The sequence below is a fragment of the Castanea sativa genome, chromosome 11, assembly GCF_040712315.1.
Source record: "Castanea sativa cultivar Marrone di Chiusa Pesio chromosome 11, ASM4071231v1".
In the NCBI taxonomy this organism is placed as follows: domain Eukaryota; kingdom Viridiplantae; phylum Streptophyta; class Magnoliopsida; order Fagales; family Fagaceae; genus Castanea; species Castanea sativa.
Window position 1 is genome coordinate 48,566,054 of NC_134023.1, and position 16,778 is coordinate 48,582,831.

Below are 16,778 nucleotides of genomic sequence, written 5' to 3' on the forward strand. Positions count from 1 at the left end.
CTTCATTTTCATATGGTGGAGAGTCTCAAAGGCCACTAGGATGTTATCCAAGATGGCTTTATCCGGTTGGAAGGCGCTTTAAGATTCCAAGATAATCTGGGGCAACACTCTTTTTAATCTGTTAACCAACACTTCAGAGACAAGTTTATATAGAACATTACAAAGTGCAATAAGGCGAAATTCAGAAATAAATTCTGGGCTTTTTACTTTAGGGATGAGTGTAATAAATGTGTGGTTCAACCGAGGCAATATTTCTTTAGAATTTAAACAAAATAGAACAGCCTTAACTATATCATCACCAATATTATCCCAAAAATGTTGGAAAAAAATTGGAGGCATACCATCTGGGCTGAGGGCTTTTAAAGGCACCATCTGCTTTAATGCTGTTTGACCTCCAATTTTGTAAAATCTTCCACCAAACCAGCATTCATGTCTGCACTCCCACTACATTTGGTGTGTTGGACCACCATCTCCATGTCACTCGGGTTTGATGAAGAGAAGAGATTGCTATAAAAATCTATAATCATGGCTGAAACATTTTCCTCTCCTGAAACCAGGTCCCCCTCCACATCACGGAGCTCAGATATAGAGTTGCGTCGAAAGCGTTGGGACACCCTATTATGGAAGTACTTCATGTGGCTATCCCCCGAAACCAACCAGTGAGTGCGGCTCCTCTGATGCCACATTTGTTCTTCCATACAGAGGAGCTCATTTACTTCGAGTTTTAATTGAAGGAAAAAATCCATATTGCCCCCCTAAAGTGCCACTGCCTCTGCTTTACTCAGCATCTTCTTCTTATCCACTAAGGTCTGAGAGATATTACACATTGAGTTCTTGCTCCATTTCTTAAGTTTCACTTGGCACCTGTCAATTTTTCCCATAACAACTTCCATAGGGGAACCAGAGTGGGCTGCTGCCCAAAACCAAGCCACAATGTCATGACACCCCTCCTTTTCAAGCCAAAATTGTTCAAAGCGCCAAGGGAGCTGAGGTTTCACTAAGATGCCCTTAGGGAGGATCATAATAGGGCAATGATCGGACTGACCACAGACCAAGGACTGAACCTTTGTTGCAGGGAAACGCTCTACCCAATCAGTCGTGCCAACTGCCCTATCAAACCGTTCCCATAAGCCGCCCAAGGGGTAATTCTTAAACCATGTAAACTTTTTCCCATGGAAGCCCAAATCCAACAAACCACATTCATCTAACACCTCACGAAACTTCTACATCTACCCATAAGGGCGAGGACGACCCCCTTTCTTCTCATGAGACTTCAGGAGCTCATTAAAATCACCCCCACACAGCCATGGTAGAGAAAGCTGATTGTGGAGGTTTCTCAACAAATTCCACGAATTGGAGCGGCGATGAGTCTCCGGAGCTCCATAAAAGCCCGTAAATCTCCAAGCTTTATCAATACCTCCAAAAATCACTACATCAATATGATTAAGTGAGGAAGAAACAACCCGTAAATCAAAATCCTTTTTCCAAAAAAGGGCTAAGCCACCCCTATGATTAATTTTTGAAACACCATGGTAATGACCGAATTGTAAAGAATCCCGAATACCTACAAGCCTAGCTTCAACCAGCCATATTTCAGCTAAAAACACAACTGTAGGATCTTGTGCCCGGATGATATCCTCGAGCTCTTGAATTGTCTGCCGGTTCCCAAGCCCGCGACAATTCCAACATAAAATACTCATAATCCTTGGCAGGGCTGGGAACCAGCCTCCGCCAATATTTCTGAATTTTCCTTATCATCATGAGAAACCAAATATTTCTTGTTTGGTAGATCAAGCTGATCAGATTCCACCACCAAAGCTCTCTTTTGTCCTGCATGTGAAAACAGAGCTCTTTGCTACCAGAAGAGGAACGAAGAATACGAGTCCACTTTGGTTCTGAAGTAAGAGAGGCATGCTTTAGTGATTGTTGATTGGAGATATCAATTAATTTGGGCCCACCAGCCACGCGGGCTTTTGACTTCAGAGGTTGCACTTGCTGTGCGAAAGGCTCAGGAGAGGGCCCACAAAATTTTTTAAAAGGTAAAGGTGCAATCTTAAGATTGCTTTGTTCCGAATTATCAAGATGACCCTTATACCCCTCATTAGTATAAATATGCTTGCCACAGGAGCTCCCATCCAACGTTGACCCTCAAAACCTAGAGGAATATCTTCCTCAGTTCCTGAAAGCTCAGTTACAAAAAGGGAGTTTGTAAAAGAAGACATGGAAGAAAGGTTTACCTCAGGGAGCGCATTCCCCAGACCCTGTTTTTTCTCCTTTTTCCACTGCATAGCTTCTGCAGGGGCAGTCCTAGTGTTGCATGTGTTAGGTGGGATGTCAATCAAAGAAGAAGGCTTCTTTTCCACCTTTCCTTCTGCCCCACAAACTTTACCCAACTCATACAACGACTCTGATGGCAGATTTTGCGCATCCAAGGTCTCTACAACCCATGTCGAGCAACGGTCACCTTGACAAGACACAACAGCCACGTGATCCCTTTCCCCAACTTCCTCTTTCCCAGACCCACTGGACTGATCTTATGACTTTTCCAACCTCACTCCGGCCACCCCTCCTCTATGTTCCTGGTAGTCACCTTCACCATGTTTGACCGATTGTTTTGGGTATCTCTTGCTTGGTTCGCCCCTCATCCATGCCCCATATTGAAGGCGTTCCTCCCCCGTTTAAGCAACAACAGGAGGTGTAGGACAGTTTTTAAGGGCATGACTAAGCAGTCCACAATGATAACAAAAGTTTGGGAGTCTTTCAAATTTGAAAAAGACCCACCTGGACTCACCATCTTCAATGGTGATTCTTTTGCCGCGGATGAGGCGTTTTGTGGCATCAATCCGGACTCTCACCCTAAGGCATTTTCCCCAATGCACTCCTAATTCAGGGACATCAACCTCCATGATTGGCCCAAGAGTGGACCCAATCACCCATCCAGTTTCCTTTGTTCTGCTCTTTAAAGGAATATTGAAAATCTGAATCCAAAAGGGCGACCATTTTAGCTCAATCTCCTTTGGGGTTAATTCACCTTCAAACTCTTGTAAAAGTACCAACTGTTTCTCAAAACTCCATGGGCACATGTCCATAATTTTCTTCTTATCTTTCCCATCCCCAAACTCCACCAGAAACAAATCTGCTTCTAGCTCAGAGAAGTTTACCCATTTATTCGTTTTCCACAGCATCCTCAAATTCTTTCTCAAGGTGTCTAAACTTATGCTTCTATGGGTCATAATCTTCATAATAACACAATTTTTTCCTACCTCTTTTGCAGCTTTGGTACTACTGCTCCCAAGTTTAACTCCTTCACCCTCCTCCTCCATGAAGGATAATTTTCTCCATAGTACTTCCAACTCTTCTGCCATGTGTATATTCCTTACGATGTCCACCCTAATAAGATGATGCTGCCTTGTAACCACACCCCCCACAGACCTTACACCGAAGGCCACTCTAACTCTTGCAAAGGCTGTAAGACTAAAACTGCTTCTACATGCTTGTCACACAAGAGCACTAGTTATTGGTTGCTTAAGAGGAAGATAGAGAGAACTAGTGAAAAAAAATAAATAAATAAAAAATTATATTTAAAAAAAGTTATAAAAATAAATAGAATTTAAGATATTGAGTATGTTGTAAAATAGTACGACATAATAGATAATAAAAAAATTTTAAAAAAAACTTTTAAAATGATAAAATTGGATATTTTGCTTTTATAGAACTACGTCATTAATGCTTAATGGTCCTCTCATTCAATAATTTAATGACATGTGTTCAACTTAATTCAGGCAGCTCTCAGGGGGGAATGTGCAGATTAGGCATGTGGATGGCATGAATATAGTAAGTTAGGCATGGTTTGAAACAATAAAGGAAAATAACAACTCGAGTTTTTGAAACTCGAGATTCACATAATAAATCGAGTCTCAAAAACTCGCTTTATGCGCGCTTTGGGCTAGCTGAGGTGGACAAAATGCCAACTGGATCTCGAGTTTTTAAAACTCGTTTTACTTCAGGTAGAACTCGAGTTTTATAAACTCGAGTTTTACTATATCTTATTTTAAATTAAGTATATATACGCATGGAACTCGAGTCTTAGAGACTCGAGTTTTTATGAGTAACTCGAGTCTTATAGACTCGATTTCCTCTGGGCATCTTATAAACACCTCAGCGCGTGGCATTAACTCTCACAGAAACTCACAACCTCAGTAACACATAGAGAAAACCTAAAACAGAGCTCTCAGCCTCACTAACTCTCACTCACTCACCCTCACTAACTCTCACTCACCCATAACTCTCTCACACCACTCTCACACCACTCACTCTCACAAAACCACATTGTCCACTCTCACTGCTCTTCCCTCTCAGCAAATTCATATCTAAGGTAAGGGTTTGCATAATTTGATTGTCATTGTAGTTGGGTATGTTGTCTATGGGTGTGGGTTAAAGAGTTTTACCATTTATTTTGTAGATAGTTAACATAACTTAGTTAATTTATCAATATTGTGAATTATAGAACTTTGTTTTGTTAATGTTAATTTTTTGAGTATTTATTTGTATAGTTTTTGTTATCAAAATTTTATTCATCATTTCTAGGTTTTTATTTTTATCATGATCTTACAAATTTCTTTGACTTTATTTATCATTGGTTTGGGTATGAAATGGGTAGTGAATGAATGTAATGAATGGGAATGGGTATGTAATTATCAAAATTTTATTCATCATTTCTAGGCTTTTATTTTTATTATGATCTTTCAAGTTTTTTTGACTTTATTTATCATTGGTTTGGGTATGAAATGGGTAGTGAATGAATGTAGTGAATGGGTATGTAATCATGCTCCTCTACCCACCTAGTTCTTTCAGAACCCTTTTAGGCATTATAGGTCACCACACAATGGAGTAATAGATAATTCCGTCTCTCCATCCACTAGGATTAGAAGGTTTACGTCTTGGCCTTTAGATATTAATGGGCACGCTAGGTGGCTTGAATATGTTCATTGGTAAGATTGCATTACTTTTTTCCCTCACTTTACGACTATGTGATTTAACTAACATAGGACTTGACTTGAACAGGTTCACAATGCCTGATATTGTTATAATCATATACCATGGTGGTCCGCTTAAGAATCCCAATGCGAACAAGGGATTGCCATTTGAGGGGCCGGGTATGAAAACCTATTATGCCGAAGTTGATCGTAGGTTGAAAACCCTTGATGAATTGAAGATATTTGTCATGGAAGAGTTGTGTAAGAATCCTGATGCGTACAACATGCAAATTACTTATCGTATGCCAAATGAAATCATGAAGCACCGGACTAATTACAAGTATATGCTGATAGAAAAAGACAAACATGTGAAGATCATGTTTGACAAGTTGGAGAGTATAGCTGAAGTAAGTAACATTGAGTTGTACATACAGTTGGAGCCGCGTGCCACAAGCTTACAAGTTGCGCTTCCGGATGCTCAATATGAGTATTCTACACATGTAGAGGATGATGATGTTCATGCCGATGGAGATGATGATGATGATGATGACGACGACTATGTTGATGAGACTACTGCCGTTAACAATGATGATGACGACGACGACTATGTTGATGAGACTACTGTCGTTAACAATGATGATGACGATGATGATGACGACTATGTTGATGAGAATCTTGCCATTAACAGTGAAGATTTTGCCAATAAAGATGACTATGAAGACATGATTGAGAGAGGGGACTTTCGGGACTTTGGGGACTTTGAGAGGGACATTGATGACGATGAGACATTGGACGGTGGTGAACCTAATGCAGACAATGTTATTAGTGTCCAAAACATTACAAACACAATCCTTGCCTACGCACCTCCTGCGTTGTCATTCTCTGCAAATACTTGGGAAAATATGGTTGATCCTTCGCATATTGAGATGCCATTTGTGTCTACTTGGAGAGAGGGGATGAATTTGTGCAAAGGGTTGACTTTTGCCAGTAAAGTGGAGGTGAAGCGCGTATTAACAATTTGTGCCCTCAAGGAAAACAAAAACTTTAAGATCACTAGGTCGACGAGGAAAAATTTTTGTGCGAAATGCGTGCATGAGTCATGCAAGTGGTATGTCTACGCAGTTATGAAGCCCGAGCTCCAAAATCTATGGATGGTCACCGTGTATGTGGGTCCTCACACGTGTATACTGACTGGGGTGCGAAATGATGGTAGAATGATGAGTTGTAATTTTATTGCAGCAGAAATCCATAACAAGTTATGTGAGGATCACACCACTCAAATTAAGCATCTCAGATCTCTGATAGAGGCGAAATATAATGGCCATAAGCCTTCTTACTACAAGGTATGGGATGCGAAACAAAAGGCGATTGCGCTTATGTTTGGAGATTGGGAAGAATCTTACCAAAGGCTGCAAAAGTTGCTAATGGCGTATATTGATCAGGACCCGACTACCCAGTTTTGCTATCGTGTCACACCCACCAATGAAGATCACACCGTATTGTTGCATTATGTGTTTTGGTCTTTCGGTCCATGCGTATCAGGATTCAAATACTGCAAGCCGGTTATCAATATTGATGGGACCCATCTGTATGGTAAATATCAGGGAAAGTTGTTGGTCGCAATGGCAACCGATGCTAACAACAAGGTATTCCCTCTCGCCTTTGCTGTTGTGGATTGTGAGTCAGGGTCCAGTTGGAGGTGGTTTTTACGATGCCTCAGAGAAACGATTGGCCACTGATGCACGACGACGGCATTTGCATAATTTCGACCGACATCTCGGTATCAAAAACGCCATTGCAACCGGCCTAGAAGGGATGATGGAAAAGCAAGGGTATTTCATAGATATTGTCTTCGACATGTTGCTAGCAACTTCAACACCCATTTTCAGAACTCGACTCTAAAGTCAGCGGCGTTGAAAGCGGGATATGCTAGTCAGGTAGTTAAATTTGCTACCATAATGGACTCCATTAAGCAGGTGGAAATTGAGGCCATTAGGAAGAAGAAGAAGGTGACGGGGAGGGATGGTAAGGAAAAGAATCAAGATTATCTTCCATACACATACCTAATGAGCGAGGATGTGGACATGTGGACCCAGTCATACGATGGTGGGAGACGTTTTGGAGCAATGACAACCAATATATCGAGTGTTTCAATGGTGTGCGAAAGGTGCACGGGGCCTTCCTATTGCCGCGTTGGTTGAGTTCACTTGGAGCAAACTTGTTCAATATTTCCACGACCGGCGCAAAGAATACCATTATGAGTTGTCAGAGGGTAAGAAATGGAGTGAATATGCCTTATCCACGTGGGATGGAAATAAGCGTAAATCTGAGAAACACTATCTCAAGCCATTTAGCAATGAAGAGCTGATATTTCAAGTAGTTACCCAACTCAACGTGTGTAGCGCGGGGAGGGGGAAACCACAGTTACGAAGTTCGGTTACGGGAAAAAACATGCAGTTGTGGGAAATGGCAAAATATAGGGATCCCGTGTTCACATGCAATTAGAGTATGTGACTATTTACATATTGATTCGACCACGTATATTCACCCATGTTATGGTTTGAACCATGCCCTTAACACTTATGAGCATGCATTTGTGGTTCCTAAGTCACAGTCATTATGGAGGGATCCCATGGGGCCAAAGTGGTTGCCTAATCCGGCATTGTTGCAGGCCAAAGGTCGACCGGTGAAGTCACGAATAAGAAATGAGATGGATGGAGTGAGGAATAAGGATCAAGAACCGGGATGGCGGAGGGAGGACGCAGATTTGATAGAGAGTCAACCGAAGCAGACATGTGGACTGTGTCATGCTTCCGGGCATAACCGCAGAAAATGTCCGCAGTCCCGCGGTGCTTCCACAAGCGGCCATGTTCCACTCCAGAATATGCTCAACCTGCCCATGTGTTCCCAATAGCTCAACACTTATGTAACAGGCCCTTAGTTCCCTTATCATGCAATGCTACAAACTCAAAAATATTTCAGATTAAAGCTCACATTATTTATATATTTCCAGAACCATTTTCACTTCGGTCACATAGAAGTACTAATTTATAATTCTTATAAGAAGTGATTAGTAAAAAGAAAGAGAGAAAAAAAGGTTCAGAACCTCAAACAAAGGGAGAGAATTTCCAAAACTGATTTATTTGTTATGCCAAGAGGGCCCTAGACTGCGAAAGGGACTGATACCAAATACAGTTTTCAAAAGAAAAAATTATACAAGGATTGAAACAACATAAGACCATAGGCGACACATGATCCTAGAAGCTTAAACCTCGCAGAATATGCATTAAAGTGAATTGCAGAACAAATTTCCCAGCTAATCTGAAAAGAGAGTGTTCAAATAAGCACAATGTCCATGGCGATAATGCTAATTTAATGTTTAATATAGTAAGTTCCCATGTAGCATTTCAGAAGTATCATATTAAAATAATAAAGAAGAAAAAAAGGAGTATGGCAAAGGAGATAAGCACATCTTTAGATAGCACTAGCAACCAGCAAACAAAATAATCTACAACCTTATTTTCCCTCATTTCACTATTCAAACAATATTACAATTTGTAATGGGAAACTTTGTCTCAACTCTGCATGAAAACTCAAAAATGTAGTACCTAAATTGACACATGCAATTGTCATCAGTCAAGTGAAGATGATGGCCACAATATATGGAGCATACAAGATAAGCAGTAGGAATCTGCAAGGAGGAAATGGGGTGTACCTGCACTTTGCACTGAACCAAAGATTCTCTTCCACTGTCAAGTTTCCATGTACAATATCATCTTGTGGCACAAAACCAATGATTTTCTTATATGAGTGGATTGAATCGTTCATTCCATTTATATGAATTAAACCAGTCATCCTGCATCCAATTGCCTTTCCTGCTACAGCAGAAAGAAATGTTGTTTTTCCAGCCCCAGATGGACCCATGACAGCAGTAATGCGGCCAGGCTTAATTTTCCCAGTAACACATCTCAATAGATGCTTATTTTTTGCTTTGAAGGTAAGGGTAATATCTTTGAAAGAAATCTCAATCAGAGGCCTTTTCCTGGTTTCTGGATGAGTAGCCAATTGAACTATTCCTGAGAAGCTAAGTTTCTCGTTATCTTGCTGCTGAGCTCTCTCTTTCTCAAGTTGAGCGTATGCATACTCAAAATTTTGGGTATGAGTTTGTTTTCCCTTTGGCACATTTACATGAGAACTCATATCCCCAGTTCCAATACTTATACCTTGATAATTATCAGGGTCATCTTCAATTTCATGCATTATCTGCATGAGCTCACTGGGTTCCTTTTTATTTTCTCTTGAGGGTAGATGGGTAGCCGACATACTTGGATGTGGAGGTGGCAATGGATCATCATCTATGTCAGATTTAACTCGATCCAAAATCTTATGTTTCTCGGGATCCTTTGCATCTTTTTTACAAGAAAATGTGTGTGCTAGATGAGCTTGCAATCCTCTTGCATGCTTCTTTGCAGCATCTTTTGCTGATCTCCACCTCTGACGTGCTTTTGTTGTCTCCCTTGCACTTCGGCTGCCGCTTCTCCGGATTTGGCTAGTCTCCTTTCCCTAGCGGTTAGAACTTGGTCGGAACAGTTGTAAAGGATGAGTAGCAGAGTACTTAAAGCAGCCTGCAAAAGCAATTGAATTACATCGGTCACTACTAACAAATTTTCTTTTATTTTTGGCCCGATGTTAACCATGGGTTAATGGGGGAGGCAGGAGCACACTTCTTATTATGTAACACGGAATCAAAATCTGCTGATTCTATAGAAAGTCAATAAAATGCAAATTGAAACCGAGAATTTTCTCGAGTTTCGGGATATTAGCATTAAGACTTGCATAGTTTGATTCAAGAATAATTGAAGATGCTGACAGATGGAGCCAGGCAAGATCATTTATCAAGTTTATGGTTCAGAAGTAAAGGGAGCAACTTACTAACAACATTATTCCATATGCTTGAATATTTTGGTTTGTAGTGTTTGGATTACAAGAAGTCAACTTAAAGCACCCTGCAAGGTGGTTGGTAAATAGTTAAATGCACTTCATACCCAGAAGAACAGTGAAATTGAACTCCAAAAATATACAGGCATAGGAACATTGAAACTAGCAAACATATAAATTTTGAAAATTAATTGTATACAAAACAATATATTACACAAAGGCATGTAGACATTGCTACATATTATGTGAAACTTTTTCAGAAATTTAGTTGAAAGGGGGAGGGGGTGGGGGAAAGGAAAAAAACTTACTTCTCTCAGATGTAGAACCCATCCTGCAGTAATGTCTACAGTTCCACGGAAAAAATGACAGCATTAGGAAATAATCACAGAGGCAAGAAAGACAATTATAGAAAGATAGAAGTTCTATTTGCTTCAGCTCACATTCCCCCAAAAGTAGATCATGCTCTAATAGCTCCAAATAAAATAAATACATGCATTAAGATACGAAGGCTTCTATGTCCACAACAATGAAAGCACTATTTCACTCTTACATATCAAGTTAAAACACTATTCAAATAAAGTACAAGGTTGCGACAAGCAAAACATTAGAGAAGGTTGTTAAGTGACCAATAATGAGAAAATTTTTTATACCCACTACTGCAAGTCCGTCCTGGTGGTACTTGGACAATATGATCCAATCGAACAGAATAACTCACTGCTACTACCAACATCAGCCCAAATATTTGCTCCTCCACAAGTATGGTTTGGATTCCCTAGAGGTAATTGGTATAGATATCTGCAGAAACATATAACATCTTCATATTTTCTGTATGCACATAAACCATGCCATAAATGAAGTGATGTTTAGGACTGGAAGTGGAACTTACGGTTCACATACACCAGTAGTTTTGTTGAGAGTTGCAAGGGGACAATAGGAACCTAATGGGCAAGCTTCAAGACCATGATATCAAATGCCAACAATCGTAACAAACATCGAGGCATCTTTTAATTTAGGAAAAAAAAGTATACATATATGAGTACTACTTGATTCCTAGGAGAGATCAAGAACATTTTACACTTCAAGGAGGGAAATGGTTGACCTTATTAACTTGGTATCCCAACTGTTACATTAATATGTGGCCTCCTAGTTTAATAACTTGGTATCACAAATTTATTATGGCAATTGATGTCTACAAGCCAATTGACATTTTAAGTGTTCTCAATTAGAAGTTCGTCCAGGTTTTTATAGAAAGAAAGCAGACATGATTCTCAAATACTTACGTATCATGCAGTAATACCACGAGCGAAGAAACCCTCACAACAAGCCTCGACAACGCTGAGTGTTCTTGCGGATGACCTTTTGAATCATTTAAGTTAACCTTCCGATTCGAGCCAACACTACAAGCCCATCCTAGCTCACAAACCTTCTACCCACGAGGTTAAATTACAAGCTCTTATTAGGTTTCAAGTAATTGGTACTCCCGTATCTTTCAAAGAAACTATTGAAGTAAAACTTCAATTGCCGTTTACCGAACACAAGCGACGTGTAATGTCACCCGTAGGAGATTGAAAACCACCATGAATAGATGAAGCTATAGAGATTTTAACCTAAAAAAAATTTCAAGTAGATTGAGAAAAGTCACAAGGACAAAAATTCATCGTTGGTCGATTTATGGAGAAAAAATTTCTAAGACCCTCCTTCTTACAACTTGCCGAAGCAATGCAATATCGGAGGACAAGGCAAGCACGAGTGCCTACTAATTGGTAGCTAGAAGAAATTGATGGTGTGTAAATTGACTCGCATTCTTAACATACAGAAATGAATTAGTGTGAACCATGGAAATCTTTTCCTAATAAGTAAGTATTCGTTGAAGTGAGAGTGATCCTTGTCGCAACAAAATGATAGTTATGTTGAACTCAATGTGCCATACAATTATCGTATTTTCACAAGAAAAGAAAATAAAATATACATCTATCTAGCAACCCAATAATCGTGCATGAATGACCACTAAATCATTACTCTTTCACAGCTTTTACATTGGTTCACTAACAACATGCAGCCCCCGGCCGATTGTTGAACATCTCAATTGGTTGCCGAAAATACTCGAGGTAAAAAAAGGATGCAAACATCAACAAGACATGATTAATGTCGTACCGATTTCCCCATTAAATGAAAAGGTCATTTGAACTCGGGCCATATGGTTGTATGTTATTCAGCAAAATAGATATTAAAAGATCAAAATCCTAAGCTACGTATTTTTCCAGATTTTCTTATTGACCAAATGAGTAGCATTATCAGCTTTCTTTCTAATCAAAAGAACTCACCGCCTATTTTCATTCTCGCTCTTCGAGTATTGTTCTTCTCCCCGATTCCCTCCACAAGAACCAGCTTTTCCCGGATTGGTGTGTCTCTCCCGATTGCCTCCAGGAGGACCCTCGAATGGGGTTTTCTCGAAATATTTACCTATGAATGTTTCAAGAACATCTCGGATACTTTCCCTTGATGAAGCTATCCAAGCATTTGCGGTAGGAAAAGTCTTCTTTACGACCATTAATTCACTTTTTCATTACAGAAAAAGATCACATTAGACAATACCTCGTAACAAACCTCTTTTTCAAGGTTCACCAATTTTGCATTTTTTAACCCTCGTGTAATGTTTCATGGGGAGGAGGCTGCGGGGCATCATCCTTAGGCTCATCATCGTGCCGCAAAGACATTAGATTCATACAATCAATATTTGGTGTAATGATAAGATAAAATGAACTCGCAAAATAGGCCTATACATCATAATTACCGGTATCGTACCATGAGCCGCCTTTGTGTCCTATTTTGTGTCCACCCGTCCCACAAGTGGGAGCTCTTCTAGCACGTCGTGGTCTACCTCGTGGGGGTGAAGGCCGACCGAGGGGGATGCTCGTCCGTACATCGCATCCGGCCGCAGAGGTCAACTCGAGGTCCTGCAGGGTCGACGAGGATGAGGCAGGTGGGTAATGATGCTCTATGTATAGGCCAGAGTGGGGCTCATTGTCATGGGTTCAAGACGGGTGGGTCAATGGGGAAAGTGGGTGCACCGGAGCTGGTGGATGGGTTCGAGGGTGTCTCGGGTGCATAGGAGGGGTCAATCGAGAATGAATACCGAGATCGAAACCGGGCCGCGAAGGTGGGGCGGGTGAAGGGACCTCGGGCCGAGGAGCCGCATCTACCATGGGCAGGACCTCGGGCCGAGAGATGCGTGCGGGATGGGTGCGGTATCTCGTGACTACTTACAACCCGAGCGTTGTTGCACACCGACCACGGCCCCTAGCCGCACTTGTGCTCGGCTTCGTAGCAGCAGCCGACCACGGCCCCTAGGCCGTAGTTGTGCTTGGGCTTGCCGTAGCGGCCCACCACGGCCCCTAGATGCGCAGAGCACGGGTCGGTGTACTTACGGTGCCGCGCTTGTGCTCGGGGCTGCGTAGGCCGCCGATTCGCCCCCATGCCCGTTGTTTGCCTCCCCATTCGCCGCAGACCACCACCAAGCCTGCATCATTTAGGACGCGTCGACATGGTTGTGTGCTCGGCCGCCTACAGAAGCATCTCCAACAGCCGCAAAAATGACTTTCAATCTGAAACCGAGAAAGAACCAGTACAATCAGATGAGGCATTTACGTATCAATTGTAGAATGGATAATATAGTACTTAGTAATCTACCCAAATACTCAAGTAAGATATATCTAATTAGAACACATTACCGATATATCTAATTTTGCGCTGTTGCGGTCGACATACTTTCGAGTGACCGGACGGTACCAGCGGTAATAGTCATGATTGCGAGGCATCTCACCAGTCTGAGGAGGTGCATGGCAAAGTCGTTGTTGTCTCATATCCCATGTAAGGATATACGGTCCATGCTCCTCCCTCCAATTCTTTTCCACCTTCCCCCGCAAGTCTCTGCTATGCGCCTCTTCATCATACACAACATGGTCGGGCCGCTCTTGCGCCAACCCAAACCGACGAAGGACACGATCCGGTGGTGCATCTCTACTATGCAAAAACACACAAGTGGCACCCTTGTCGTCCACGTATCCCTCCCCTCGCAACGCAAAAGTCAGGAAGGTGGCCGAAGTCTGCCTCGTATGGCTGCCACACAATCTACAATAGAAACAAAAAACAATTATCCTCACATCAAGGAATGTGAAACAAGGGAGAATACATCGATAAAGGGAAAAACAAAAATTAAAACAAAAGATGTGTTAAAGGATGAAGCAATCATATTCTTAAGGAAAATTAACATAACCAAACAGAATTTTTGTTTCCCATACTTGGTCCGGCCGCATTCTAACTAATTGCTCGCGATAGTGAATCAAGGCCATGCCGCATGGCCTACTCTTCGAGCTTGGCACCCGCACCCACCTACAGCATTTACGAGCGAATAACATAAGATAAGATAATACCCATGTTATAGTTACTAAGAAGAGTACATTGCGTAACACACACAATATCGAAAAATACTTACTTAAATGCAAGTGAGCATATGGCCATGGGCCATAATCACATCCAGCGGGCTCTATCCTCGGGCACAAGAATGGCAACCTTGCCCATGCCCAATACCGGACCAATGTGCACGCCCCACCAATCTGCGATGCCCCTTTCTCGCTTGCCCGACACAACTCTCTCGTGCAACCAAAGGCCAAGCAACCACTACCCCAACTATACTGTGGTGGATCACGAAGGTCACGCATGAACGCCAAGAACATCAAATGCACCCTATCTCCCGACTTGTCCATGAAAAGCTTATCCCCTAGCAGCGCTAAAATATAGCACCGGGCATACTAGTGTATCTGCATCTCCGTTGCGTCATGAGGCAGTGGCACTGCAATGACGTTAACAAGGCGGCTGATGAGAAATCTTTGCCCCGCCAAAGTTTTGTTGTCATTCGCCGGAGTAAAACCAAGCAACTCCATGCACAAATCTCGCCAATCCCCATCCACCACAGCAGTCGGCCCAACCAAGACCTCACCGTCTATAGGAAGTCCGAAAATGACCTCCACATCTTGTAGGGTGATTGACATCTCATCATGTGGAAGATGGAATGTATGCGTCTCCGGCCGCCATCACTCAACTAGGGCCGATATTAGGCAATGATCTATCTCTCTGGAAGGGGCCCTAAACAATCCTTCCAGCCTTAGCAACTTGATAATGTCAATCACTCGATTATCTCCCATCTGAATGCTTGCCATCTCCTTAGTGCGACCACGACATGTAAGTGGGCCCGGGTCCTGCAAAATCCATAAAAATTATAGCGGTTGTTACAACTACAAATACAACTTTGAAAGAACTTGCTAACTAAAAAACAAAGACAACGTAAAAATTAAAGCGGTTGCTAGAACTAGATATTTCACCTCGCCATTCCAAATGTCCTCTCGATCGATGATATCGTTGTCGTGTCAACAAGTTGACTCATCAAGCGGACCAGGTGCAAGATCTGTGGCTCGTCATCAATCCGAGGCTCCATACCGCAAACATTCAAATACTCAACCGTGAGATCATTAATAGTGCGGGGGCAAAGGAATGCTATTCTACATGCAAGGAAAATCTATTCGAAGAGCAAACCTTATTGGCATTATTTAAAAAAGGATGCTAAAAGAATGGAAAGCAAGAAGAAGTACAAATTCTTGATCTTTGATGTTCCTATGTTTACCTATTCATTTGAGTTAAGCTGAGTGGTATTGAGTTTGTACACTAAAGATTCATTGTTGAACACTAATGCAACAGGTGTTCATTGGCAGTTTGACCTTTGAATTTGTAGGAATTTCTAACTCTCGAGGAGATTTATATATTCTATGGGGATGTGGATGAATTAATCAATTTTTGGAGCGCGATGTCTGTTGACTATTAGGTTTAGGGCAAAGAATTTTTTTTTTTTTTTAAATTGACTATAGAGTTATTATTAGATTAATAATTTCTAAGTTTATGCAATATGACAATCTAAGTGGCATAAAAATAAAATTTTATTATAGTCATTAGCTACTTCAATATTTTTCATCAATTATATAACAAATATGACTACTTTAACATAAGAAAAAAAGTTAGAAACTGAACTTTTACATTTGAAATATTAGGGAGAAAAAAACATAGTAATTTACCCAATGTACGGCTACTTTAGCATCAGTTTCAATAATTATGTAAGGAGTGTCAAATTTATCAACACTTTAGCATCCATTTCAATTATTAGGTCATGAGTGCCTAATTGCAAGGCTTAGTGTAGGAAAGCTAAGCAAGGGCTGAGCTGTTTCTAGTCAAGGGCCAACTTGTACTTATACGTATAGCAAGGAATAGAAAAAAGCTTCTAAAAATCTTAACTTCGAGTTCTCTGTATTGTGGCTATATTATCTCAGCAAGTTAAACTAATATTGGGTATTTTTCAAGGATGTAGGATGGGCTCAAAGGCCTCTTTCAACATCATCCTAAATCCAAAACCATGATCCCATCCCATTTTAGGCCCACATGATCCAACAACACTAAAGTTGGATTTATAATTTCCCCATTGGTATTACAAAACTAACAACAACTCACGATGACAAAAAGATGATTCTTTGGTATGACTCAATAACCAATTTATCCCCAACCGTTGAATCCAGCGTAGACTATATCGACTTTGTCAAATCTAACAATTGAATTATGTGTTTCACTAGAGCCATACTTTGTCAAATCTAACAGTTGAATTGTGTACGTATTTTGACAAATAATTTTCATCATAGATCTCATGTATTGAGACAAATATTACTCAATATGCTATGAATTTTAGTTTATAATTCAATTTCTTCAAACACCGTAAAAACTTCGAAGTATTGCCATATTATTTATTCTCGCCTCAATTGAGCA

The 16,778-nt window shown here is 41.0% G+C and overlaps 1 pseudogene; it reads right to left on the reverse strand.

Moving 5' to 3' along the window:
• Positions 1-8,611: 8,611 nt before the first annotated feature.
• LOC142617559 (ABC transporter G family member 28-like) lies at positions 8,612-10,358 on the reverse strand (annotated as a pseudogene).
• Between the last annotated feature and the right edge of the window lie 6,420 nt (positions 10,359-16,778).